This window comes from Ambystoma mexicanum, chromosome 1p (assembly GCF_040938575.1).
Source record: "Ambystoma mexicanum isolate Mex_15411 chromosome 1p, UKY_AmexF1_1, whole genome shotgun sequence".
Classification (NCBI taxonomy): domain Eukaryota; kingdom Metazoa; phylum Chordata; class Amphibia; order Caudata; family Ambystomatidae; genus Ambystoma; species Ambystoma mexicanum.
Window position 1 is genome coordinate 514,328,155 of NC_090921.1, and position 26,600 is coordinate 514,354,754.

The window sequence follows — 26,600 nt, forward strand, 5'->3', positions numbered from 1 at the left end:
CACCACTGGCTGGCCTTGTGAAAGCACCTGATCCCCTGCAGATTCAAGGGCCCCAACTGCTCCTCCCATTGGTGCACTCTGCCAACATTGAGGACAGCACATCCAGTTCAGCATCAGAGCCATCTGAGTCCAAAGAGGCAGTAGAGCCTGCAGCACGGCTGAGGATTGTCTGGAGCACCAGTGGGTTCTCACGGCCTGCCACACCACGTCCTCCACTTCGTCTGAAGCACCACAAACTCTTCTTCATCCTCCTCCTCTTATCTACCTCTGGTGCATTCTCACCTGCACATGGACAGAAAAAGACATGTGGAGTCATGTGCAACTTGCCTACAGTAAACATGTGTATCACATTGCTGCCATGCAACAGAATGCAGGGCATGTCGTCATAGGAAATACAGCAGCTATACACTATGGACAACAACCAATTGGAGCATGGCATATACAGACTGGCAACAAAATCCCCTGCTCAGGGCCATGCTGCCAGTGGACACATTGCCAACCAACATGGTCGTTAAGAAGCACATCATGGCCCATGGTACCACACACTGTTGACTAACACCAGTGAAATGGACATGGGTCTCTGTGAGGTGCAATTACATTACATGACAACAGGCAGACACACATATCCACATACAAGTCCGCATCCATCACATGCCACACTGGTGTTGTCTTGGCACAGGGACTGGAGACAATGAGATCATGCCGTAAGTCTGGGAAACAGGAAATAGTCACAGGTGATGTATGGCTGTAAGAGGACCACCTAAGCAAGATCCGTGAAGTGGAGAAATTAAGTTAATGGAGTTGTAGATAGGAACAGTGACCCATATGTGGGAGAGGGGTGTGGACCCATGGAGTGTGGGCTGAGTGTGGGAGGGTAACAGGGAGGAGGCCTCACAACAATTTGCCTCTGGAGTCATTGCCATTGGTGCAGCGGGCATGTGCACAGTCTCGACATATGCCCACTTTTTCAGGGCATGCCATAAGGCATGTTGGGTGTCAGCTTGGATGTCCTATGTGGCATGGCAGCACATATGTACATGTGCGAAAAGAGATTCAAAACCCGTATGGCATGAATTATAGCTAAGATTTTGGACACATGAACATGTCTAGCAGAGTAGAGTCACTCAAATCAGGGATGCAGCAAACAACTGTGCACCTTGTGGTATCATGTTGCAAATGTTGGGGGGTATGCTTGTGGGGGATGAGTAGTGTCACACGGACATATTTCACTGATGTACAACACATGGTTTGTATCCACTATTGTGTCCACTGGACAGGAGTCAGTACACCACATCACATGGTTTACCCAGGGCAGTCATTCCAATGCAGCCAGATATGCACCACAATCATACATCTCGGTGATGCATTACTTTGCGTACTCAGGATGCACAATGTTGGTCACTCACCAGACGTGTCCTTGTAATTTTCAGGCCTTCCACGGCTTGCACCTGCTCCAGTAGAATGAATTGGCTCACAGCCTCTTCATGGCACATGTTACGGTGGTGATTGGTCACGTAGTCCATGAGGATCTGGAGTTTTTCATCATGGAAGTTCTTCTTCCTTAGCGTGCCACTGATGTGTGCCATGTCATGTGGTTGCGACAGTTCCTGCTGTGCTGGCTTTGCTTTCTTGCGAACAAGGTGTTGGTGTCACCCCTGTGTAGATGGGACCACTTTGGGGTCCAGATGCCAGACCACAAGTTATCTCGGGCATGGAATGACCCCTTGGGGCAGCTGCTTCCACAGCACATTTCTGAACCCTTTGGGGCTGGGACAGCTTCTTCTACAGCACCTCGCTGACCCTGGCCCTGTCTTCCCCCTTTCCCTCTTGGGGCCTTTCTACTCTTGTCACAGGTGTAATGGAAATATGGAAAGCCCACCAAGTTATTGTCCTGGGCAATATGAGTGAGGGGGCAGTCTATGTGATGTGAGATGTAGTTATGTGGTCCAGCAAGGCTCAAATGTACCCCAGGTGTGGATAGTACTGTATATGTAACGCACAGGCACCCTGAAAAATAAAGTGTACGCGGTACCAGGATAGCTTCCAAAATAAAAAAAAGTGGTACGCGATACGCAGTGGCACCCAGCAACAAAAGAAAATGCATACGCGAACCCTGGAAAGCTATCAAAATGCGATACACAGGAACACCCAGAGTTGAAACAAATGCGTACGTGACTCACAGTTAGCCTTGCAAAAATCAAAAGCAAATGCGTATATGCATGGAGGCAAAGCCCCCACCAAAATAAGAAGTATGTACGGTCCCTGAAGTGAAAGGAATGCGTGGCACCCCAAAATACGCGTGTACTCCACTGGTCTGTCTCTTCCCCTTCACACACACACGTCCAGAGTTGCTTTTACACGTACTTATGTATATCCGAATATGGCGGGCTCAACGCCTGCATGCAGCCTGTGTCCCATACGTTACGCGTAGAGGGCCTTTCCTCTGTTTTCACGTGTCCACGCTTTTCTCTGTTTTTACTCAAAAAATCCCTTCACTCTGTTCCTGGCTGCCTTCATTGCGAGACACGGAAGACCCATGTTCCTGCCTCTGTGCCATTTGACCTCTCTCCTCCTGCCCTGTGCTGCCTCCAACTGTGCCATCTACTGCTGCCTGTACGTGTGTGCCTGCTGCCCACCTGCACTGCGTTTGGAGTGCCTGCTGTCCAGCCATTGCCTGTGCTTCTTTCTCCAGCCCTGTGACCAACTCAGCTGCTTTGTTAGACTCCCAATGTGCCATACCACCACCACCGCTCCATAGCCCACCTCCAGGACCACCTTGCCCACCCACACCGGCCTGGGGGGTTGCCATGTCAGCACCATCATCCTCGGATGAGAGTGGTAACCCCATGGCAGCGAGGCAGAGGGCTGTCAACTTCAGCACCAGGGAAGTTGACATCCTGTGATGCAACGCAGCACGGAAAGACATTAGCAGAACTAGGATGGCATCATGGATACCATCAACGTGGAGGGGTGGCAGTCCGCACCTTCAAGACCGTACACAAGCACTGGGAGGATCTGAAATCCAGGACCCACAGCAAGGCCTTGCGAAACATCCATCCCGGTGCTACAGCGCTGAGGGACCATGCACCCAGGTGCAAGCTGTCGGGAAACAACATGCAGATTCTGGAGAGGTTCTACCAGCGCTGCATTTTCTGAATTACGCCAACGTCTGGAGCCGAATAGTGAGTAGCCATGCAGTGCACTGCTCTACAGAGCATGTGTATTGTACATGTACCAGCATGTTGGCAGTGACCCCCTTAGGCTTGCAGCAAGTATGTTTCTGAGACAGATGTCTGCATGCATCCCCCAGACATTGCTATCCATACATGCATTCAGACATCCTAGGATTTTAAATGTGCTCTTACTTGCATTGTGTGTTGTAGTGCTGGCTTGCAGGCAGACCATGTACATGCAATGTTACTTGTGTGGTAGGCATGCCAGGATGGCAAGTGTAGCAGTTGAGGTAGTGTTGCCCATGTCATGTGCATGCATGATGCTCATATGTATGTGCCCAAAATAGGAATGTGTGACTGGGCATCACTCACGCCTGGATGCAACACCTGCATACAGATGTCTGGCTTAGTCACGTTGAGGCATTGAAGTTCGAAGAACTCTGATGTGATTGGTAATAGCGCTGCTTGAGCCCTCTGAGTTAATGTGTGTGCATGACATGTGTATGTGCTTGGGCCATGACATGCTCACATGTGTATGTGCAATTGATGCATGTGTGTATAGCATACGCAATTGATTGGTTATGACAGTGGCATGTAGTCTGATGTGATTGTGTGGAGTCATGGCCAGGCAGGTGTCTGCATGGATGTGGATTGCATGTCCATGTGTGTGGGTATGGAGGTTGATGGTTGTTCCCTTGACAAGTCATGTTCCTGTGAATGGCGGTGATGCCACGCTGGCTTTGGTGCAGTACACTGATGTTGCTGTTCTGTGTCTCATTTTCCACAATTGCATCTGATGAAGAGGGCAGAAGTAGTGCTGTGAAGCATGGATGCATGGATGCCTACGCCAGGCAGAGGCGGATCCACAGCCACACCCCCGTGACAGCTCCTCTTCAGGGAGCGATGTGGCCGTGGCAGCGGCGGTGACATTGGGCATGGCTGCTGGGGGTGAGTCCAAGAAGATGAAGGTGGGAGGGTACTCCTCAGCAGTGGTGGGGCCCGTTGATGCCGCACAGGGGCCATCCATGGTGGAAGACACCTTGGAATCATCCAGGTTGATTGAGGTGGGAGGTGGAGGAGGTGGCCATTGCAGCCCAGCCCATGAGGGCAGGTGGGTGTGTTGAGGTGGGCATGCTTACTGCAGTCCTGTCAAGGGGCATGAGGCTGTGCAGGTCTGGAAGGGTGTGTCAGCAGATGCTCCAGTCCTGGTTGATTCTCCGGTGCTTCCTGTTGATCATGCCGGTGTTCCACTTCATGGTTCTGGCAGACCATGGAGGTTCAGGTGAGCTGCAGACATGGATTGCACTGGTATTGTGGGAGACTGTCAGGGGGATTCCTGGGAGGGGGGTGTCACAGGTGAGGGGTCTGGTGGGTGGTATCCAGACTGTAGGGGGCTGCCTGGGGGCGTGTCACAGGTGAGGGCGGATCGTGGGTGGTGTCCAGACTGGAGGGGGCTGTCTGGGGGGGTGTCACAAGTGAGGGGGCTGGTAGGTGGTGTCCAGAATGGAGGGGGATCCCTGGGGGGCACAGGTGAGGGTGATGGTGGGTGCGGTCCAGTTTGGCGGGGGCTGGTGTGTGGTGTCTGGCCTAGAGTGGTTGATGTGCAGTAGGGGGGTATGCAGCCAGAATGGGTGCCGAGGGTGTAGGGGGTTGGGCTCACGTTTTCACTGGGGTGCATCCTGGGCTTGTGAAGGTGGGCCCACGTTTTCACAGAGGTGCAGTTTGGGATTGCCAGGTGAGGGGCGCGATTTGTACCCTAGTGTAGTCCTTTGTGTAAGCACCAGTGTCATAACTGTTCCATTCATGTGCAAAAACAGATGGAACTCCTCAGAATAATTGATAATTCCTAAAACTGGAGCTTTACAAATTGTTTTTTTCAATTCATCAAACCCTCCCTCCATTTCTTCAGTCCATTCTACTTTCTCCTTGTTCACGTGGGCTTTTTTCAAAGCCTGAGAAAGGGGTGTTGTGTATGAACTATAATCAAATACCCATGCTCTAACATAGATGCACAATCCCAGACACTGCTGCATTTGCTTATCGTGTGCGGTTTCGGTGTTTTCATAATCACCTCAGCTCTTTCAGGTGTGACTTTCTTTCCTTCATACGAGATTAACTGGCCTATATACAACATCTCCTCCTGGCAATATTGCAATTTCTCCTTGTCTACTTTATATCCTTTTTGAGGATAGTCATTAACTGAATCAAATCTTGTCTGCACTCATCTTCTGTTGTGCTACAAACTAAAATGTCATCTATATATTGCAGCACAACACTATTTTCCCATTTAATATTTCCTAGCTCCATCTGTAGGACCCTATTAAAAATTGATGGAGACGCACAGTACCCTTGGGGCAAACAAGTACTCTTCAGCTTATTCTAATGAAACGTGAATGACGTAAGGTCTTGAGAGTGCTTATGCAATGGAATTGAGAAAAATGCATTTTTCAATTCAATCACCATGAAATATTGAGGGGATACTACATAAAATCGTCAAGGATTCAGAACTAGAGGAAACTTTGCCTATACAATCTGGTTAATTGGCCTCATGTCCTGCATTAATCTCCACGACCCCCCTTTTGATTTCTTCACAGGATACATTGCACTGTTACACTGTGACTCTGACGTCACTGAGATACCCTGTTCCATCACAGCAAATATAGTCTTAAAAATTCCCTCATCTGCCTCTCGAGACATCGGGTACTGTCTTGCTTGAGGTAAAATTGCTCCTGGTTTAAGATTAATCTTAACTTCTCCCACCCCCTCAATAGGCCTACGTCATAGGAGCCTGTAGTCTATAAAGAGGTTGGCACTTTTTCCATTTTCCTCATCAAAAATGTTGGGCGCTGCCACACTATCACCATTCACTGTGGGATTTCCCTTCTCACTATTCTGATCCAATATGTAATACTCATCTTGAATACTACTTCATCATCTGATGGATCATCTCTAAACATATCTTCGTCTGTGACATTGGTCAATCTATACCCTTCCTCAATGGCAATCACTGTTCTCCATGGCCTGCCCTCGTCATCGGTTCCTTCTAGCATGGCCAATTCCCCTCGCACTTTGGCTGCCTGTAAATCTAGGGGAATACTCTATCCCCCCTCTTCATCCATAGGTACCTATAGCCTGAACAAGAACTCATCAGGTATCCTCATAATTGTGCCCACTATGCCGGGTAGCCATATTAACAAAATGCATACCCCATAAAGAACGACTTCTGGCTCTAATGGCATCCGTCACAGAGCTATTTGCCCTGTAAACGCCATTATAAATTTGCCCGCGTTAAGAAAATGTATCGCTGGAGTGGAACACACTATGCCTTCATCAGTAAAGGAAAACGCCATATTTAGTTTCGTCATTAAATCTTGGCCCAGAATATTAACCGGTGTTTGCCTGGAGTACAATAATGGAACAGCCATATCACACTCTCCTATAGAGACTGTTAATTCATAAGTAAAAGGAACTCTACTTTTAGCTCCAGAGAAGCCCTGAGCATTCATGGCATTTCCAGAAAACGGATATTTTCCCTCTCGTATAAATGAGCGAGTTGCCCCAGAGTCTACTAAAAAAGAAAAGGATTTGCCTCCTATGATAACATCAACCCTTGGTTCCTCTTGGGGGTTCGGTGTCACTGATAGTATTGAACACATCAAGTCACCCTGCGAGCTGTCCTATTGTGGGTACATGTTTATCCCCGTACCTGTAATAGGACTTCCTCCCACTACAGTGACACCCCCTACACTAGGTGTCAATAACTGCCCCGTGTTTGCACTCTGCTGTATCTGCATGGGTGCGTGCTGTGACTGCCCTTGTGGCAGATTTAATGATTCTTGCTGGGGTTGCAAAGCATGTTGCATTTGTGGCGCTTGTGCTTGATACACTGTCTGATCTTGGACAAACCCATCCCTATTTCGTGAGCTATATGCTGGAGGATAAGCTGTCCCCCATCTCGAGAGTTGCTCATTCTGTACATACCGTTGGCTCCCACATGTTTGTGCAATGTTTCCTAGTCAAGCCACAAGTCTAACATATTGGAGGGGCTCTTCTGACTAGCCCCCCTTGATTAAAACCTCCTTGCACATTTTGGTTATCATTCTGCAAATTCTGAAACTCACCTTGGTTATTTTGAAACCCACCCTGATTATTCTGAAACCACCTCTTCCTCTGAAGCCCATTCCTCTGCCTCGCGGCGTGAACCCATTCCCTCCCTGATCTGATTGGCATTGATTATTCGCCTGCGATGTACCCACTGTTTGCTGCATTCCCAGCCCTTCTCCACTTGTCAGTACCGCCCCTTCTATGGCGTACTTTGACAATTTCTTCTGAACTTAGTTTCCTCGAGTTTTCTAGAATCTTCCTTCTTCTTATTCTTCTCTTGTAGCAATCGGCAATGATGCGCGATATTCAACTGTATCTCTGCCCATGGCTTTGTTCCATTCCCACTAGTTTCTTGAGCTGTCTCTGTACCTGCTCTGGCAATACCTGACACAAAATGTGGTAAAATACTGGCACTGATTTCCCCTAAGTCTCCCTCATTTCCAAAGTCCAGCGTTCCCGAATTCATTTACATGTAAGCAAGCACATCTTCATCATCTTTCATTTTACGTGTCATAATTATTAAGTGACGTATTAGGATACTGTACCCTGAGGGTTCTCCAAACGTCTGTGTTGTAATTATTAAATGGTGCTCCATTGTGCGCTGTGTTCTGTACCGTGACACTTGAATAACCTGCTCTTGTCCAAATGTCATAAGCCATTTCCCCGGGAATAGCTGCTAGGAGACCTTTACAGTACCCTATATCGAGATTATTTCCTCCTGTCATCTTTTCTACCTCATAAATCCATTTTCCCACACCAGCCGTTGAACTACGGAGTTTACATCTCATATTATACTTGTCCATCTAAGGCCAGGGGATATACTGCAGTCTGGCTCCTCCTTTCTCCAATAAGAGTAACTGTGTGAACCCAAATCCGCAATCGGCTACCATTGTCTGCCTATCCATAGTGGGGACAATGGTTCCTGATTGTCTTCTAACTGGCAATGACCTCAACCTTTTCACATATGGTGGTGATTCCCCCTCTCACTATGTAATCGTCCTTTAGGTTGCTTTGGGTGCGTCATGGGGTCGGGCGTCCTATCTTTAGGTTGCTCTAAATCCGACCATCTCACTTCCTTATCTGTCTGCAAACGTCCCTCAGGACTGCATGCACTTTCTCCCTCCTCCCCACGGAAGGTTTCTCTGGCTTCGTTTGACATATCCAGTCCTCAACTAATATGGCTTTCATCTTTCTCATCCCAATTTAAAGTCAACCTGTCTAAAGACAAGGCTCTATGCTTGAGACTAAACGGGCTTCCTTCTTTGCCTTGTGACTCGGCAACTATAGATCGATCTCCTTTTCCTCTGCTTCCCGATTCACCTTTTGTCCTCATCTCCTGATAAGTTTTATCGATCCTATTTCTGATGCTTCCTATCTTTAAATTCTCAACTAGGTTTACCCTAGATGCTCCTGGCATTGCTCCTTGAGACGGGAGAAACTCCTCTATGTCGCACCATGATATTACTGGACTCGGTTCCATCAGCTCTTTATCAATGCGATCAATATCGCGTGCACTCTGTCTCCTTTTTCACTTCATTTCTTCGTCTAATTCCCTTAGTTTCTTCGCTTCCCATCTAACCCTTTCCTTTTCTCGTCTTTTTTCTTTCCTTCTTTTGTTTGCTCTATGCACTTCCTCTTCCCTTCGTCTTTGCATTCTTTTATCCCGTAATCTCTGAGTTTCTTCCTCTTCTTTCTTCTTTTCTAACCTGTCTTGTTCTTCAATTACCCTCTGCCTGTTGTCATACTTCCTTTGCTCCTTTGCCCTTTCTTCCTTTCTCAGCTGCTCCTCCTGATACATCTGCTCTCGTCTTTGTCTACTCTTCCTTTTATGCTCACCCTCGTTCAATCGTTTCTCTCGTTCCCTGTCTTTTCTATAATGTCTGTCTTGATCTTCCCCTTACCTTACTTTCTCAATACTCTTCCATTGAGCTTGAGCAATATCTGTCCACCCATCCATTCATGCTGCACAAGTGTAACCTCATCAGTTCTATCTTTTTCTCCTTTCCATCTCTTGATCTCCCGTTCTATATCTATGGTCACATTGGATGGTTCATTTTTCTCCTCTTTGACCGGTAGGACCGTAATGGTCTCCTCTTTTGCTTTAGCCTTTTCTGAACTATCATCACTGCTATACACTGGCGCTTCATGTATCGGATTGCTATATCCTGTCACTGCCTTTAATTCCCTTAATGGATACAATCCTTCAACTTTTGCAGTATCGCCATTTACTTCAGGAGGAGGATCTTCTCTTTCCTCCTGGTACATTTTCCAGAGATCTAAAACTAGCTAGCCTTTTCTCCAGTTTCTTCCTTGTGTATGCAGCGTGCACGTATGTGGTCATGTGTTGCAAAACCGCTTTTGACAGTGATCCCCCTTGCGGCCAAGGCATGAACATTTTGTCTGCGGTACTCTTAACCCATTTAGCACTATACTGTTTGAGTTTGGGTGCGTGTTTTGGCAGTTGCTTGCAGAGGTGCATCAGCGGAGTAACATCCCCCATTGGAACAAGTCTTATTGACTGTCGATACTTACAATTGCTTTACACAAAATACATTTCTGAAAAATAACAAATATGAGCGCGCACCACCTTCGCCGCTCAAAGCCTCTACTTCTCAGTTTACTCCAATCTACCTGTTCAGTCGGCACAGACAATTACTAAAAAGATAGATAACAACCTTTTTCTCCTTAACCTCACAATTTTACTTTAGTGGTTCCTCAACACCTTTCTTAAACCTTCAAAATACACAAACAAAACAAAGTCGAATTCACACATATCTTGTCATGACACTCCTTTTCTCTCAACCCCTAAAATACTCTGACTGGCGTTTGAATCATTTCATCTCATAGACATGTCTATGTGCTGCCTAAGTACCCATTGGATTTTGAAATCACTCCTTCTAAATGTTCCCTGAGCTTAGGACTCTGGGCTTCTTCTGACACTTCTTGTCATATATTAACCAACCCCTGTTACCTTATACTTTTACCACAATCCCCATTCCCAAATGTTGCCAGCCCCTTCAATCTATTCACCATTCGCCTTTCAGCTCCTGACCCTCAGGATCATCTCCTTCTCCAACCAGCCACCGTCGGCTTCGGTCTGCTCAGCACCTATGGAAACGAGGATGGCTTTAATGAAAGGGTGACCCGTACCACCTGTATTGTCTTTCTTGCAAGAGTTCTATATCGGCCACTCTCCACAGGAAGCCTCGCAATCCTCCAGCTAAATGGCAGAGCCTACTGGGTTGATGGGTCTTTAACCATCCTCTTGAAGGTACGCATGCATATGTAACGTTGTGCTCACACTTGGAGTTTGTACTAATCACCATATGCGTTAAATGAATGTACTTTTTGCTAAAAGAAGAGGCCTTCTCTTTTATACGGCGGCGTTTAAGACCTGCTGACCCGGCAAGAACTTGTTTTTAACAGAAGAATTGTGTTTGGTCACTGTATGTCGAAGCATGCTGAGCCTGCTAAAACTATCTGCAGAATACGGGTGGGGGGAAGGAATGAGTAAGCATGGCCTCGAGCACAGAGATACGGGCACAAAGGGGCACGAAAGAATGTGAAGACCGGGATAACAGGAAACCACGATAGACCACGATAGCAAATGTGCAATGGTTGTTCGTTAAACTCCAACTGGATACTTCAGATAAACTCCAACTGGAGATCCGCCCTGGGGTGGACGTGTGCTATGTGCAAGGCAATGTAAACAGAAAAGTATAAAAGAGCACGATGTGTAGAGGAAGGCGCGGCACTTCAACAACTTGCTTAGCGAGACGTTTGAACTTGCGGCCCATTCGCGAATGCTTGTGCATTAATAAAGTAATGTTTACTTGGCTCTTTTCTGTCTGAGTTATTGCAGGGTCCCTCATTGTACTGGTTATGGTGACAGCGAGAAATCGCACCCACAATTTTGGTGTCAGAAGTGGGATGCGAAGGAGCGACAGTCCGTCACTGGGTGAGGAACGCCGCGGCGGAACCGGAGAAGGAATTGATCACGGGGCCCCAACAACTGAATCCGCACCTTTGATTGCAACCAACGCGTAATCCTTGTTTTTCCGGCTCCGTCGGCGGTGGAACAGCAGGCTGTCGCCCTTCGGGTCCGGAAAACTCTGGCGGGACCCTTAAGGTAAGTGGTATGGATGGATGTATGATGGAATAAGGAAATAACGATTTAGGGTTTATGAAGAGGACGGTGGTATGTCCGTCTATGTAATAATAATGATGAAACGGTGATGTATTGATATTGGTATGGCGATATATGTCAGGAGGATGTACTGTTAATGTTAGCCTATTAATGCACATTTGGGAAAGGTGAGTGTTTTTAGGCAATTGCGGTATACCAACAAAATGGGTCAAGCGGCTTCCAGCAAGAGTGGTATAGGCAAGAGACACTATGCCCCTCTTGAAGGAACCCCTGCATTTGATATGTTGATTAAACATGGATTGAATTCAACATTGTTCTTAAGGGAGTGGTCTGAATATACAAAAGATTCGATTGAGCATAAATGGCCAGACACCGGGTCCTTTGATGTGGACCGCATATCCAAAGTAGAAATAGAATTAGTAAAAAGACGGGTCAGACCCGCACAGTTTGAGGCTATACGACTATGGAGGGTAGAAGCAATGCGCAGGCGCAATGCTCAGAACAAACAAAAGGCAAAGGGGCAGAAGAGAACAGTAAATCAAAAATTACGTGACCTAGAGATAAAAGAGAAGGATGAGAAACTAGACCAGTTGGATAGACGTATGATATTAAGAATAGCGGGGGTATGTATCCTGCCTTGCCGGCGCCTCGGTATGAAGATGTGATAGGACTAGAAGCAGAACAAACAACGACTGAATTGTTATTTCCAGGGGCTACGGCTCCTCCGAGAGAAGGTGAGGGTGAGAGGGCGGAATTCCCAATGAAGTATGGAGACCCAGATAGGTTGATAGACCATAGGAGAACGACTACTGTAGAAAAGGATAGAGATGGAGACTTGCAAATCCTTATGACCGGGCTGTATGGCACACCCCTCAATGACAGCCTACGGGACCAACTGGGGCGTTTGACACCTTTGGAATTTAGGACAGTGGCCACTAAACTATATACCTTTCATGAGGGTAACTGTAAATTGAGAGGACAGAGTACTGCGGATCTGCCCTCAGCATATCAGGACGCTGTCGCGTTACTACCAGTGACTGCGTCCAGTGTTCAGTTACGGGGATGTATGTCCGACATAATAGCGGAAGTCATAAGGGGCGGTGTTGAACGGGAGAAGGAAAAGAGGGCATGGGAAAGAGAGGTGAGGGAAAGAGAGGCTAAACTCAAAGATGCAGACCAGGCGGGCCAAAACGTAGCTAATCGTATGATAGCATCCATACACTAGCAGTCCATGTCCACCCTGGTGAGTCTGATGGAGGGCCTTGGCTGGCCTATACAAGTAAACGTAATTAAATATCTTCTTATTAGGGTGGATGATATAGAAGAGGAAAAGGAGCCTAGATATGTGTCCCAGTGGAATAGGATTAAGACGGAATTGGATAAGAAACTGCTACCTAATATAAGAGTGGATGATTCTGGGGCGGAAGAATGGAGAATGGCTAAGGTGGAGAAACTGTTAAAAGATTATAAAAAAATAAAAGAGAAAAACCTTAGTCACCAGTCCTCTGCTTCATCACCAGTGCAGGCCCTTGTAAGTGAACAAACAAACACGGAAAAGTTACTGTCAATGCCAATGAGAGAGTGTCAACCCACCATAGATGCAGTTACTGGTAACATGATGCGCACCTATGTGTATGTCCCCTTATCTCGAATAGAATTGATGCATATCACCAAGTCCATCCCCGACCCCCGTATAGACCCGGCAGGATTCTACAAAGAAGTAGGAAAGCTATTCAGACCCGGGTTATTTACTGTAGAGGATGTAGATAACATATTGTTAGCTATTGTCCCAGAGGAAATATGGACCCCCTTTCGTGCCAAAGACAATGATACAATAAAATGGAAAGATGTAATGGAGGCGAGTAAAAATAGGAAACTGCATGAGGAATATCCCGAACCCCTAAGGGGGCATGGCATGGCAGTCCTGAGGGCTCTAGAAAAGGTATTACCCCCATTTGATGTGAATGTGGAGAAACTGTCTGCTGTGATACAGGGCGCAAGTGAGGAAGTAGCACAGTACTTCCTGCGTTACGAAGCAGCATTTAAAGCACACAGTGGGCTAGAGATAGGGTCTGAGACGGGCCAACGGTACTTTGCCACAAACTTTATAGAAGGGCTCCACGGGCCAATCCAGGAGAACATTAGAAAGGCAGAAAGTACGTGGATGACTAGAAACCCCCGGGATCTCCTCGAAATGGCCAGGTATTATGAAAGAGGGGAAAGAGTAAAGGGACAACAAAAGGCACGACAAGAGAAGGATCTAAAAACCAAAGTGTTGATGCAACAGTTGCATCAAGGGCCCCAAGGCAGGTATAACTACAATAATAATGGCCCTTCACAGGGCTATAGTAGCAACATGATAGGGGGCAAAGGGACAGGTAGAGGTACAGTGCAAGGAGGTGCGCTATATGGGAGGAGGGATGGGCTACCCCAAGATGTATGTGCCTTCTGCAAGAGACCTGGACACTGGAAATCCCAGTGTCCCCAGAGTGGTGGGAGAGGAAGGGGCGTACGGCCCCCTTCACAGACAACATTTGCCCCAGGAAATAGGACTGGTGGGTACGGCAACCAAGACAATAGAATGTTTAAACCCCCTCAACCCAATGCCTTTGACGGACAAGCAAGAGGGGATGTTCCCTGGCCGGCCCCGCCTCCCCCCAATCTACTGTATCAGCCACGACAAACAACACAAGTACAAGGTGTATGCCAGGGCGAAGGATGTGGGGAAGGGGTATACTATAATGACGACTTCCAGGATAACACAAGTGATATGTCCTGAGGAGGCCGAAATGAGACAGCGGGAGTGGTACAAGTACCTATAGATCAGAGGGGGCCTTATGCCTCCATTAGGATCGGCCCCCACCGAAACTTGAGATGTCTGGTAGACACGGGAGCTGGAAACAGTTCAGTGAATATCAGAGCCGTCCCCGCTGTCCCATTATCGGATAAAAGCAAGGTATCAGTTGGATTTGGGGGAAATCCAATAAAGACTCCTGTAAGTGAAATAGTAGAAGCGGAACTTCATGGGGTAAAATGGGAGAATGGGTGGCTATTGACCAATCACTGCCCAGAAAACTTGTTAGGTATTGATGCATTAAAGACACTAGGGGCCACAATATATTGCTCCCCTCAGGGGGTGAGAATGACTATAAGCAAACCTATGGGTATGATAGGAGTAACGCAAACCCTGCCCCCGGAACTCCAAGACATCCCGAATGAACTATGGGCCACTCATGGGAATGATGTTGGGGTGTTGGATGTTTCCCCAGTAGTAATCAAACTAAAGCCCGGTGCCAGGTTGCCCAGGATAAAACAATATCGCATATCACACGAGGGAGAGCAGGCACTATATCAAATAGTACAGGATATGATACGGTTAGGGGTGGTAGAGCCAACAAATGATAGCCCTTGTAACTCTCCGATCCTTCCAGTACACAAGAAAGGTGATGAAGCGGTACCCTATCGTTTCATTATTGATTTGAGGGAGATAAACAAAATAGTAGAACCCAGATATCCAGTTGTCCCTAATATTGCAAGTGTACTCACTTTAATTCCCAAAACAGCGAAATGGTTTACGGTAATTGATTTGAAAAATGCCTTCTTCAGCATTCCTATTGCCGAAGAAAGCAGGTACCTGTTTAGTTTCACTCTTCGAGATAGACAGTACCAATTTACTAGAGCCCCGCAGGGATATACAGAAAGTCCCGCCATATTCAGCCAAGCACTAAAAACACAGATGGATAACCTAGCCCTACCCGCTAACACTGCTCTGATACAATATGTTGATGATTTGCTATTATGTGCAGCCACTGAAGAGGAATGCCATTATGTGACCAGATTGGTGCTAATGCACTTAGCAGAGAATAAGCACAAGGTAGCCCTAGCCAAAATGCAGTATGTAAAACAAAAGGTCCATTATTTAGGCTTTGAGTTGTCCGAAGAGGGGCGAACTCTGTCTCCTGATCGCATTGCTTTGATACAGTCCATAAAAGGCCCCGACACGGCAAAAGGTCTCCGAAGGATAATTGGTGTTTTATCCTATTGTAGGCACTGGATTCCTGAATTCTCTGTATTGATCCAGCCCATGCTAAAAGCCTTAAAAGAAGTACAAGAAAACGAACCATTAGAATGGACACCTGAGATGGAAAAAGCCCTGACAGCTATGAAAGATGTTCTATGCCAAGCACCGGCCTTAGGCACACCTGATTATACCAAGAGATTTTGCCTTTTCGTTGATGAACAGGAAGGTTGCGCTGTGTCAGTCTTAACGCAGGAACAAGGGGGTAAACAGAGACCATGTGCATATTTCTCCAGTGCTCTGGACTCAGTAGCTTGAGGCCTACCCCCATGCATGAGAGCAGTGGCCGCAGCAGCGGCAGCCCTAAAACAAAGTGCAGGTATCATCCTAGGGAGCGAAGTGACAGTAAAAGTCCCACATGCGGTGGACGTTCTCCTGAATAGAGTGCATACACAGCATTTGACCACAGCTAGACTCACACAGTATGAGATGATTCTGTTTGCCAATAATGTAAAAATCGAACGATGTAACACTTTGAATCCAGCGACACTGCTTCCTTTGCCCGTCTCACCTAATGACATTAGGCATGATTGTGTGATCTAAATGGAAGAACACACTAAGGGTAGAGCAGACCTGCAAGACACCCCGCTGGTTGATAATGAGGGTATATTATTCTGTGATGGTTCCTGTTTCAAACTGCCAAATGGGGAGACAACAGCAGGGTATGCTGTAACCACAGGGGAGCGGTTGATTGAGAGTGGGAAAGTGTGTGAAAAATCGGCCCATGCGGCAGAATTGATTGCGCTAACGAGAGCATTAGTGTTAAGCAGCGGTATGAAAGTGACAATTTATACTGATTCAGCCTACGCTCATGGGGTGGTTTCCAGTTTTGGTAAACTCTGGGGAGAGCGTGGGTTTTTAACCTCCCAAGGTGATACTATTAAACATGCCCAATTGATTGCTGAATTATTACAAGCCCTTACGTTGCCCAAGTTGGTGGCCATAGTGAAATGCCCAGCGCATAAAAGGACTCTAGATTATGTCACACAAGGAAACTCCTTAGCCGACCAGATGGCTAAACTAGCTGCCACAAGGGATACACGGTGGGAGGCCCGACAACTCATAGTGGGGAGGGATGTGACTATGGAAGGGACGAAGGAGCGCGTAAAGGAAATCCAAGCAGATGCAACCATTGAAGAAAGACTATCTTGGCACAAGGATGATCAATACGAGGAGACGGTAGATGGGCTATGGGCACATACCAATATGAATACGTGGGTACTACCTGATGCATACTTACCTGTGATAGTGAGTGTGGCTCATGGTCCAACTCACGTTAACGCAAGGACTATGGAAGAAGTTTTGAGTGCTGTGTGGTACAACAAAAGATTGGGAATGTATTGTCGTCAATGGGCAAAACAATGTGAAATATGTGTTCTATACAATGTGGGGAAAGGTGTACCAGCCCCGGCGGGCCACAGTAAGTTACCCACCTGCCCTTTTGAGGTGGTGTATATGGACTTTATACAGCTGGAGCCTGTAAATAAACATTCCTACTGTTTGGTGATGAGATGTGGGTTCTCAGGATGGGTGGAAGCATATCCCCTGCGGGACAATAGTGCCACCTCCACAGCACAATGCATATTGAAACACTGGGTGCCCTTGTATACGGTCCCCAGATATCTATGGTCTGACAATGGGACTCATTTTACTGGTGAAGTAGTACGCAAAGTTTGCAAGGCCCTTGGTATTGATCAACGTTTCCATGCAGTTTTTCATCCTCAATCAGCTGGGATTATAGAGGGCACAAATAAGGTACTGAAGAACAAACTGGCAAAGGCTTGTGCTGAAACGGGACTGAAATGGCCAGATGCATTGCATTATTGAGTATGCGTACTATGCCTAAGCGTACACATGGTTTATCTCCTTTCGAAATTGTTATGGGGCGTCCACCAAGTATTGGGACCCCCATATCACCTAAGAGATTGTCTGAGCAAGCATGGCCTGCATTACAACAGTACTGTATTGGGTTAACTAATAGACTGATTTCTATTAATGCACAGGTGAACGCAGTAGCTCCATCTCCTCTGATAGGAGAAGGTCACGACGTGCAGCCCGGTGACTGGGTTGTTATAAAAGCCTTCGATCGCACCAGCGGACTGCAACCCAGATGGAAGGGCCCGTTTCAAGTGCTCCTCACGACACAAACTGCGGTAAAAGTTGATGGCAAATCGCACTGGTACCACGTGAATCACGTCAAGAAGACGCTTCCACTACTGATTCCTCCAGAAAAGGGAACCGACCAACCCCAGGTTGCAACAGTACTGCCAGACGCCATTAGTAGGTGTGCCCATCGTCTCCGATCCCGTGACGTGTATGTGCCAAGCAACGTGTAAGGACACTGTTTTGAACTTTGATCATTAGGGAGATGAACATTTGGACTCTCTTGTTGGTTTTAGCAGGATTGTGCCTTACTGAAGACAACGGGCTTGTAGCCTGAAGGGCCTCCGGCGTTCCCCTCATGGGACAGGCACTACGAGGCGTGGGACAGATCGGATGAAGGTTTTCAGTGAGACCTACCACTATTAGAGTAATAAGGACACTGGTGCTTTAAATAGGGAATACAGCTATATCGCTAGGTTGCATCTGATACGCATACATACCTATAATTGAGCCACATACTGAATTATGTCTGCACCCGTATATGCTGGTTTAATCCCTGAGCAGATAAATGTATGCTCCCCAAACACAGAAGGTAAGAGAAAAACACCACTTTGCACCACAAGGAACAAAATCTTATTCTTTGTATGCTCGATAGTAGTATTAATAGCGTTCGCCATATTATTCTGGTATTTGGAACATCCATCTAGATATGAATTAAAGAACTTGTTACCCGTGTCAAACGGAACAGGGAGAATAGATCGGGTCAAGAGCAGGAATCGAGATGCCTATGACCAACACGACCCGGAAGACTATGCTAAAAATGAATACGTGAAGATAATAAACACAACATATGGGGTAGTGAATAAAACTGATTGCTGGATCTGCACCCACATGCCCCGACATAGCAGTGAAGGCATCCCAGTGTACGCGTCGCCAGTTACTGAGGATGCCGGGTGTACATTAATTTAAATGAGAATAATGTCAGCACAGCAATACATGATACCGAATACCGCTTGTTATGTTAGAGGAGAGAACAAAACCCTTCTAATGGAGAAGATACGCTATAAAATCAAAACTGAGGGAATCGGGCTTGCACCTGCTATGGTACAGATAGTAAGAGAACCTCCTCCCCCTATCACCATCACACAAGAGTTTAGGCCAAAGAATATATGTTTTAAGAGAAGCGCAAGAGGTAATCAAAGAATGATCTCGGGGTGCAGTCAAATGGTGAATCTAAATAACTACACGAAGGGATTGTTACAGATAGAAGGACATGCCTACGTCTGTAACAAGAGGGCTTATTTGTGGTTAGCGAAAGATTTTGTTGGGGTATGTTACATAGCCAGAATAATGCCGGCTGTGATGGTATATGCCCCGTCTACTCTGCATAAAGAAATACACAGCAGAAATAAACGAGCAGTAAAACCAAAAATTCCTACGTATCAACCTACAGGATGGGAAACGTTTATAGATCTGATGGGGGCCCTGGTTCCTCCAGCGGGCATCTTTATGAACAGTCAAGAAATCCAAAAGCTAAGCAGGGCCCTTGAGTTCGTAATCGAAGAATCCGCAGACCTAATGGAAAACATCACTTATGAAATGAAAGCAATTCGGCTAGTGCCTCTCCAGAATAGGTATGTCTTAGACATACTCACTGCAGAAAGGGGCGGGGTCTGTTTCATGGTGGGGTCCCAATGTTGTGTTTACATACCAGAAGAAAGTACAGGAATCTTAGATGGAATAAACAAACTACATAAAATAGCGGATAGTATCCACCAGGAGGAAGGGTCAGGAGATAGCTGGTGGATGAAGCTCCTAAAAGAAATCGGGTGGCAGCTCCTTACGCCCATACTGGTTCTAGCGGCAATAGTTGTAGGAATTTGTCTCTGCATCCAATGCTTCCCGGTATGTGTGTCGTGCTGTGTTTCCATGTGTTCTTCCAGCATAACGCGCTTAAATCCAATGGATAAAAGCCATGTACAACAGGAATTTTTTGACATGGGAGGCCTGGAGAAGATTATGGTACATACATTATGTAATGATGTTGCTTTCCTGCCATCTGCTTATGCTAGGACTGCTTAGATTGATGCTCAAGTGTGAGCAAAGGGTGGATTGAAGGTACGCATGCATATGTAACGTTATGCTCACACTTGGAGTTTGTACTAATCACCATATGCGTTAAATGAATGTACTTTTTGCTAAAAGAAGAGGCCTTCTCTTTTATACGGCGGCGTTTAAGACCTGCTGACCCGGCAAGAACTTGTTTTTAACAGAAGAATTGTGTTTGGTCACTGTATGTCGAAGCATGCTGAGCCTGCTAAAACTATCTGCAGAATACGGGTGGGGGGAAGGAATGAGTAAGCATGGCCTCGAGCACAGAGATACGGGCACAAAGGGGCACGAAAGAATGTGAAGACCGGGATAACAGGAAACCACGATAGACCACGATAGCAAATGTGCAATGGTTGTTCGTTAAACTCCAACTGGATACTTCAGATAAACTCCAACTGGAGATCCGCCCTGGGGTGGACGTGTGCTATGTGCAAGGCAATGTAAACAGAAAAGTATAAAAGAGCACGATGTGTAGAGGAAGGCGCGGCACTTCAACGACTTGCTTAGCGAGACGTTTGAACTTGCGGCCCATTCGCGAATGTTTGTGCATTAATAAAGTAATGTTTACTTGGCTCTTTTCTGTCTGAGTTATTGCAGGGTCCCTCATTGTACTGGTTATGGTGACGGCGAGAAATCGCACCCACACTCTCCTGCTACCATGTGAACCCATAGGCCCTTTAAGATGTGGTAACAGTATCTGAGATGGATGGGGATGCAGGTCTTACTCATACATCAATAATCAGACCGACTCAGGAAGTTTGGCAAAATCACTGCTGTTTTATTAACAATGATCTAAAACAGGGAGTACAACGGACATCAACATGAAAAAACATAACTTTACACTAAGAATTCATCATAAGTGACATCATACTATGAGGCAAAATAAGAAAACCTACTAGGGGATGTGATAGGCTTAAAGGGAACATCTAAGTATACTTGCTATAAGGGCGATGATCGTGATTGGGTCTCTAAGGTCAGGTGGACAGCTAAGCCCACCCCAAGTGGAAGTCATCTTCCATGTCATGAAAATACATGTTATATTCGCTTTTAAAACTATAGGGCTCTTTGCTACGTGGCCTTCTACAATCTGTTGGTGCTGGGGGGTTGGCCTAGTAATGCCTCCCCACCAAATTAGCCCTACATCCATCATCACTCCTGCGTTCTGCCATTCAATGAATGCGTTTGAACTCGGCCTTGCAAAGGCTCACTGTGCTGAGAATAAAAGGGAGTGAAAGCATCTTCTGGTCTTGGTGTAGCTCGCCCCAAAGTCGATTTTCATCTGACCATGTGACTAGAGACCATGTTTTGAGCTCCTTCGTGGTATTTAATTCTATTAAATGAAGAAAACCTGCCTCTTCTAGTGTTCTTCCATTACACCCAAACAGGAGCTTGGCTCGTTTCTCATGTTAATTGTATCTTCTCAAGTAGATAACCAGGCTCTTGGCGGCCCCAACTCTTCACACTGTGCTAGGCAAGCCTTCTCAAATCTTCCTTTGCCTTCGACTTGTTTTATTCTCCTGCATCACACTTCCAGCCCTTTCATTCACTGGGTCCAAGTTTGCTAAAATGCATTCTGGAACATCCAGATTCCATACATTCCTATATATATATTGGCGCCACCACCTGCAGTCTATTCACTACGTAGCCAGACTCATGATTACTTCGTCTACTTACGTTACTGCATCTGTACATTTGTAAAATGGTCTTGCATTTTCTTCATTGCTTCTCTGCACGTGAAATCTTCCTTTCACTGTTGCTTAATTCGCTTCTTCGCCATCAGATGCTATAAGGTCTATATACTTTCTTCATTGGCATCTCTTCTGGGTGCATCATTTCTGCTTCATGTGACGTCACCAGTATTTTCTTTAATTCATTTTCACACTTCTCCAGGAACTTCCTTCAGGGGACCGTCATTTCTTCGCGGATGTATATAGGGTTTTCTCAATGGATACCTTGTTTCAAGGACTCTTCTCGGTATGGGTACCATTAATGGCTTTGCGCATGTCGCAATTTCCGGCTGCCAACATATAGGCAGAATGGGGGTGGGACTTCCGGTAGAGGCACTTGACTCCTCCTTTACACAAGTCATCAACAATTGGCTGTCTCCTTTATCCATCCGGAGCAGGCCTGTTGTCACCTTCCTGTCTGACAGCAGACCTATCAGTTTTCTGCTGGCTTAGCCAGGCATACAGGACAGGTACTCATAAAAATGCCCATGGGCTCTGCAATGCAGACAGAGCCGGATGGTCCGACTCTGTTGCTTCTCTGATTCAGACAGCGGGCCTCTGAGGGAGCTGATTTGTATAGATTCAGGAGTCGGTTCTCCCACTAGAACTGGAGGTGAAGACAAAGAAAAAGTAGGTATTGACGAAATGTGTCCCTGCTCGGTCTGTCAGTCTACATTCGGCAGTCCTTTCATTCAGACGATGTTCGATATGCAAAACTTGGTTGATTAACCCCTGTAGAGTGGTTGACCTAGGATCATGTACCAGCTTGTTATTAAGTGTGTCGCGCGAAGCGCTCTTAAACAGTGTCAGTTGTGTGATATCTGGCCATAAGGATTTTTTGGCCAATTGATTAAAGCATCCAATATTGTCTAAAAGATCTTGGTTACCCTGTTTAATGTGACTCATGAAGCTGTGGCTGTGGCAGCCTGATTAGGTGATTTAAAGACATAAAGAAACCCAGTCTGAAAGTTATCTTGGAGCTGACTGCGGGCCGAGATGTATGGGGTTGCCCTTACCAGGAAATTCCTGATTAAGTGTTTCAGGATGTAGCCTATCTTGGCTGAGTCGCTCATGAAAGGAGTGGGGCAGAACATGAATTTCATGGTGCAATAATTGCAATTCTCTGTTAAACTTCTGGGGTCCCCATCATACTTCACAGTTCTGGTATGTCCCTACGAGCTCACAGTCAATGCAGCAGTAGTAGTTGTTGCCAGCATCACCTTCAGTTTTTTGGTGCGTAGGTCTGTGGAATCAGAAAATACAATAATAAGGCTTTTACACCATGCAAAAGAGAAATACACCAACACGGGCTTGCAAAGATTCCCAGAATCTTTATTGCAACACTGAACGGTTTACAAAACAAAGTACACAAATAGCTATTTGGCTATCAGTACTTTACAGAGACCACCAGCAGGTTCATTGTGAGCAGTGAACAGGAATTGCTAGCTGGACATCAGCATATTTATACATTCTCTTCGTAACGATGTCCAGCCTCTTACAGGTTAATCATGTACTGGGCTAGGGTTCGCGCCAGGTTCATTCCTAATTTACATATCTCGTGCATGTGGTTTACTTCTTAATACATTTACTAACAAGTACTACTATTCTCTGGATTTGACTTTACACTCTTTACACATTTACTTCAATGCAGGTCAAATAGATGTTTCGCATATGATGTTTAAATAGCATTATCGTTGTCGTATACTTGTAGGTTAACATCGCCGATTCGAATAATCCCCTGATCCCTAGGTCAACAAAGGACAAGGTCTACATGACCCTAACATGTAGCCTGCAGGCAGGTTGGACATTAACTCGCCTACAGAGGTTGAAGAGGTTAAAGTAAGAACAAGAGAACACAGGTCAGCCATTTTAGGCCACAGGGTGACTTTGCACGACAAGCCAAAATGGCGGCTTTAACCTAAAATGGAGGCTTGATTAACTTAATGTCACGACCTTGCAATACGGATTTCCTCGCAAAGCGACTGGGCATAGGCCAACATATACAATGGAGACGAAACAATATTATATCAGTTTCGACAGGTCAGCCACCGCTGTGCGTAAGGCATACAACTCATCAGAGAGTACCTGTAGGTCATCCATCGTATTGCTGAGTGGTAGGCGTCTCAGTCTGTCACAGTTCACCCCTAGCTGCTCTTGAATATCTGGGAGCCAGGTCCATAGGCGTTCGTTGGCGTCCACAATGTCTTCACGGTGCAAGGTTGATCACGAGGATAGGCAGAATGGGAGAGCCGCCTAAGGCAGGCCAATATAGAGTAACAAAGAAAGTAGATGCCTTGTACCACTCCTTGCAAAAACCGCTGACAACCAGGAAGAACCAGTATTTGTCCTGGATGGCGAACAACACTTATTATCCGCCCTTGCTCCTTTCATCAACCAAGCCCGTCGACTCACAGCGAACAACCCAATGACAGCCCAGTTGAAGACCAAATCAGATTGCAGTTGGGAGGACAGACACTTGTTCCATAAAAATCGGCTATGCATAACCACCTCAGATTTACGGACCGCTCTCTTGTACTTATTTCATGACACCAAGATTTCTGGGCACTGAGGAAACCAAGCAACTGCCAATCTCCTCCATAGGCAGTTTGGTGGCCCTACCTGGGCAAACAGGTATCAGAATAGGTCACTTCCTTGTCACTTAAGATTTTATTGGGGAGCTACCCCTCACACATGGTCACACATGGATCATGCTTGTAGTGGACCTAAGATGGCACATTTAATTGCACTGTCTGGTCTTTCTACAGCTAGTCATGTGGCAGAAGTGTTCTTTCATCATCTGGTTTAATTGCACGGCCTGCCGGATAAAATCATATCTGATTGTGGGTCCCAGTACACCTCTCAGTTCTGGTTCACATTTTGCCAACATGTGGGTACGTCTCGGGCTCTCAGTTCTGGCTACCACCCTCAAACCAACGTCCAGACTGAGCATGCAAACCAAACCTTGGAGCAATGCCTCCAATGTTTCTTCATCCTCCTCCAAGACAACTGTAGTGCGTATAACCACTGCTGAGATAGCCTCTAATGATTCCTTGCATTCAGCTACTGGAAACAGGCCTTTCTTCTGTAACTACGGTTTGCATCCTAACATCATCCTGACTCGTCAGTTGTATTATGTAGGACTCATTGAGGACCACGCAGTACAGGGAATGGAAGCATACAAGCAAGGTGTATGACTTTTACATCTTCCTTTCCACAGCACCAGATTTGTGATCTGTCCCACTGTGTGGGGGAAAAGGCACTTCGAGTTCATGTCTTATCCAAACATTTCATGTGGGCAATGGGACTTGCAACATTAATCCCTCCTTTCTCTGATGTTTGTAAGTACCTCCACTGCCTTTTGTGGTGGTAGTTGGGAGCCATTGTTGCCCACCTCATATCATGATGTTCTTGCCAAGTCACCCAATATAAGCCTGCCCCCACAGTTCCCTGGGCACTTGGATTGCAGAGGATTTATAGGAGTTCCTGGGTGTATGTGATTTGTCAGTGAGTAATGTTTGTCAATTCACAGGCCATTGTCTGCCAATTGGTCTCCCCTAAGGTGGGCATCTGCACCCTGCGCAATTGTGAATTTCAGTGATAAATAGATGTGCTGTGTCTCATGGACATGTGCACACACATTACTAGTTACCAGCCATGTTTACTTTGGTTCTGTGCCATTTCCCTTATTTACCTGGCGTATAGCCCCCCCCCCCATTCATTTCGATCATTTCCTTGTCGCTTCATTCTTATGTACTCTGTCACCAGTTATGTACTGCCTTTGTGCACCTTCATGAGTTGGCACCACAAGTATTGGCATCCTGCTTCCTCAACTGCCAGAGGCCAAAACACAAGTCCGTACCTGGAATACTGCCTGCCCACCACGATATCCCAGACCCCATACCTGGCATCCTTGTTATTTGATGTTATGTTATGGGTATTTGTACAGCGCACGTAGCCCCAAAGGCATAATGGAGCTTGAAGCGAAGGAGCGGCAGCATCCAGGGGCTTAGAACAGTAGTGTCTTTAAGGAGCGGCGAAAAAACCAAATGGTCGTCTGTGGCACGCATGGATAAAGGAAGGTCATTCCAGGCCTTCGCAGCCCGCACAACAACCCCCAACAACCATAGCCCAAGCCCCATACCTGGCATGCTGCCTCCCTGCGACCAGGGCCCAGGCCCCATACCTGGGACCCCCCCTCCTCCAACACACCTGATACCAGGTATCCTACCTCCCCACCATAAGAGCCCAAGCCCCATACCTGGCATCCGGACTCAACAGCCAGAGGCACGAACGCAGGCCTCATACCTGGCATACTGCCTCCCCACAACCAGAGCCCAAGCCCCATAAATTGGTATCCTTTAACTCCAACACCCAGAATCCAAGCCCCAGACCAGGCAGAATACCTCCCCATGACCAGAGCCCCATACTTGGCATTGAACATCCTCAACAGCCAGAGGCCAAAACGCAAACGCCAACCCTGGAATCCTTCTTCCCCAACACCCCGAACTCAAGCCACCTACCAGGCATCCTACCTTCCCACCATAGGATCTCAAGCCCCATACCTGGCATGCTGCCTCCTCAACAGCCAAAGGCTAGACTGTAAGCAATTTACATGGCCTGTTGCCTCCCCACCATCAGAGCCCAAGCCCCATAATAATGTATCCCATTGATATAAGCACATACATATGACCATCTGTGAAGTTTCCAAAGTGAAAAAGGCTACTGCCAGTTTTTATTAGGTGGTCTGTTGAGCAATATATGGTAACAGTAACTACCTGAAAATCATTCTACACCACCACTAACACACACCTTTACATAGAACTCCCCACTGAATCAATATGGATTACACAATGGAACGCATACCACCCGAAGAAATTCCCTAAATAGCACACTAACCTACCACACATACACCAATCCAGTTCCCCACACTCATTAAACAACACAGATACAGACCCCATAATCACATAAACAATTTACATTATCAACCTGGAGCACACATTAACCACTGCTCCAGAACATTCACAAAATATATAAAACGTGCACACTACAAAGAACACTGCCTTTTCAGATCATGTATACATCAACATTGCAACATTGCCCTGCTTCAGCATTAGTCTCCTACCCCACCTCTTGAAGATCCTGAAAACCCAAGAAAC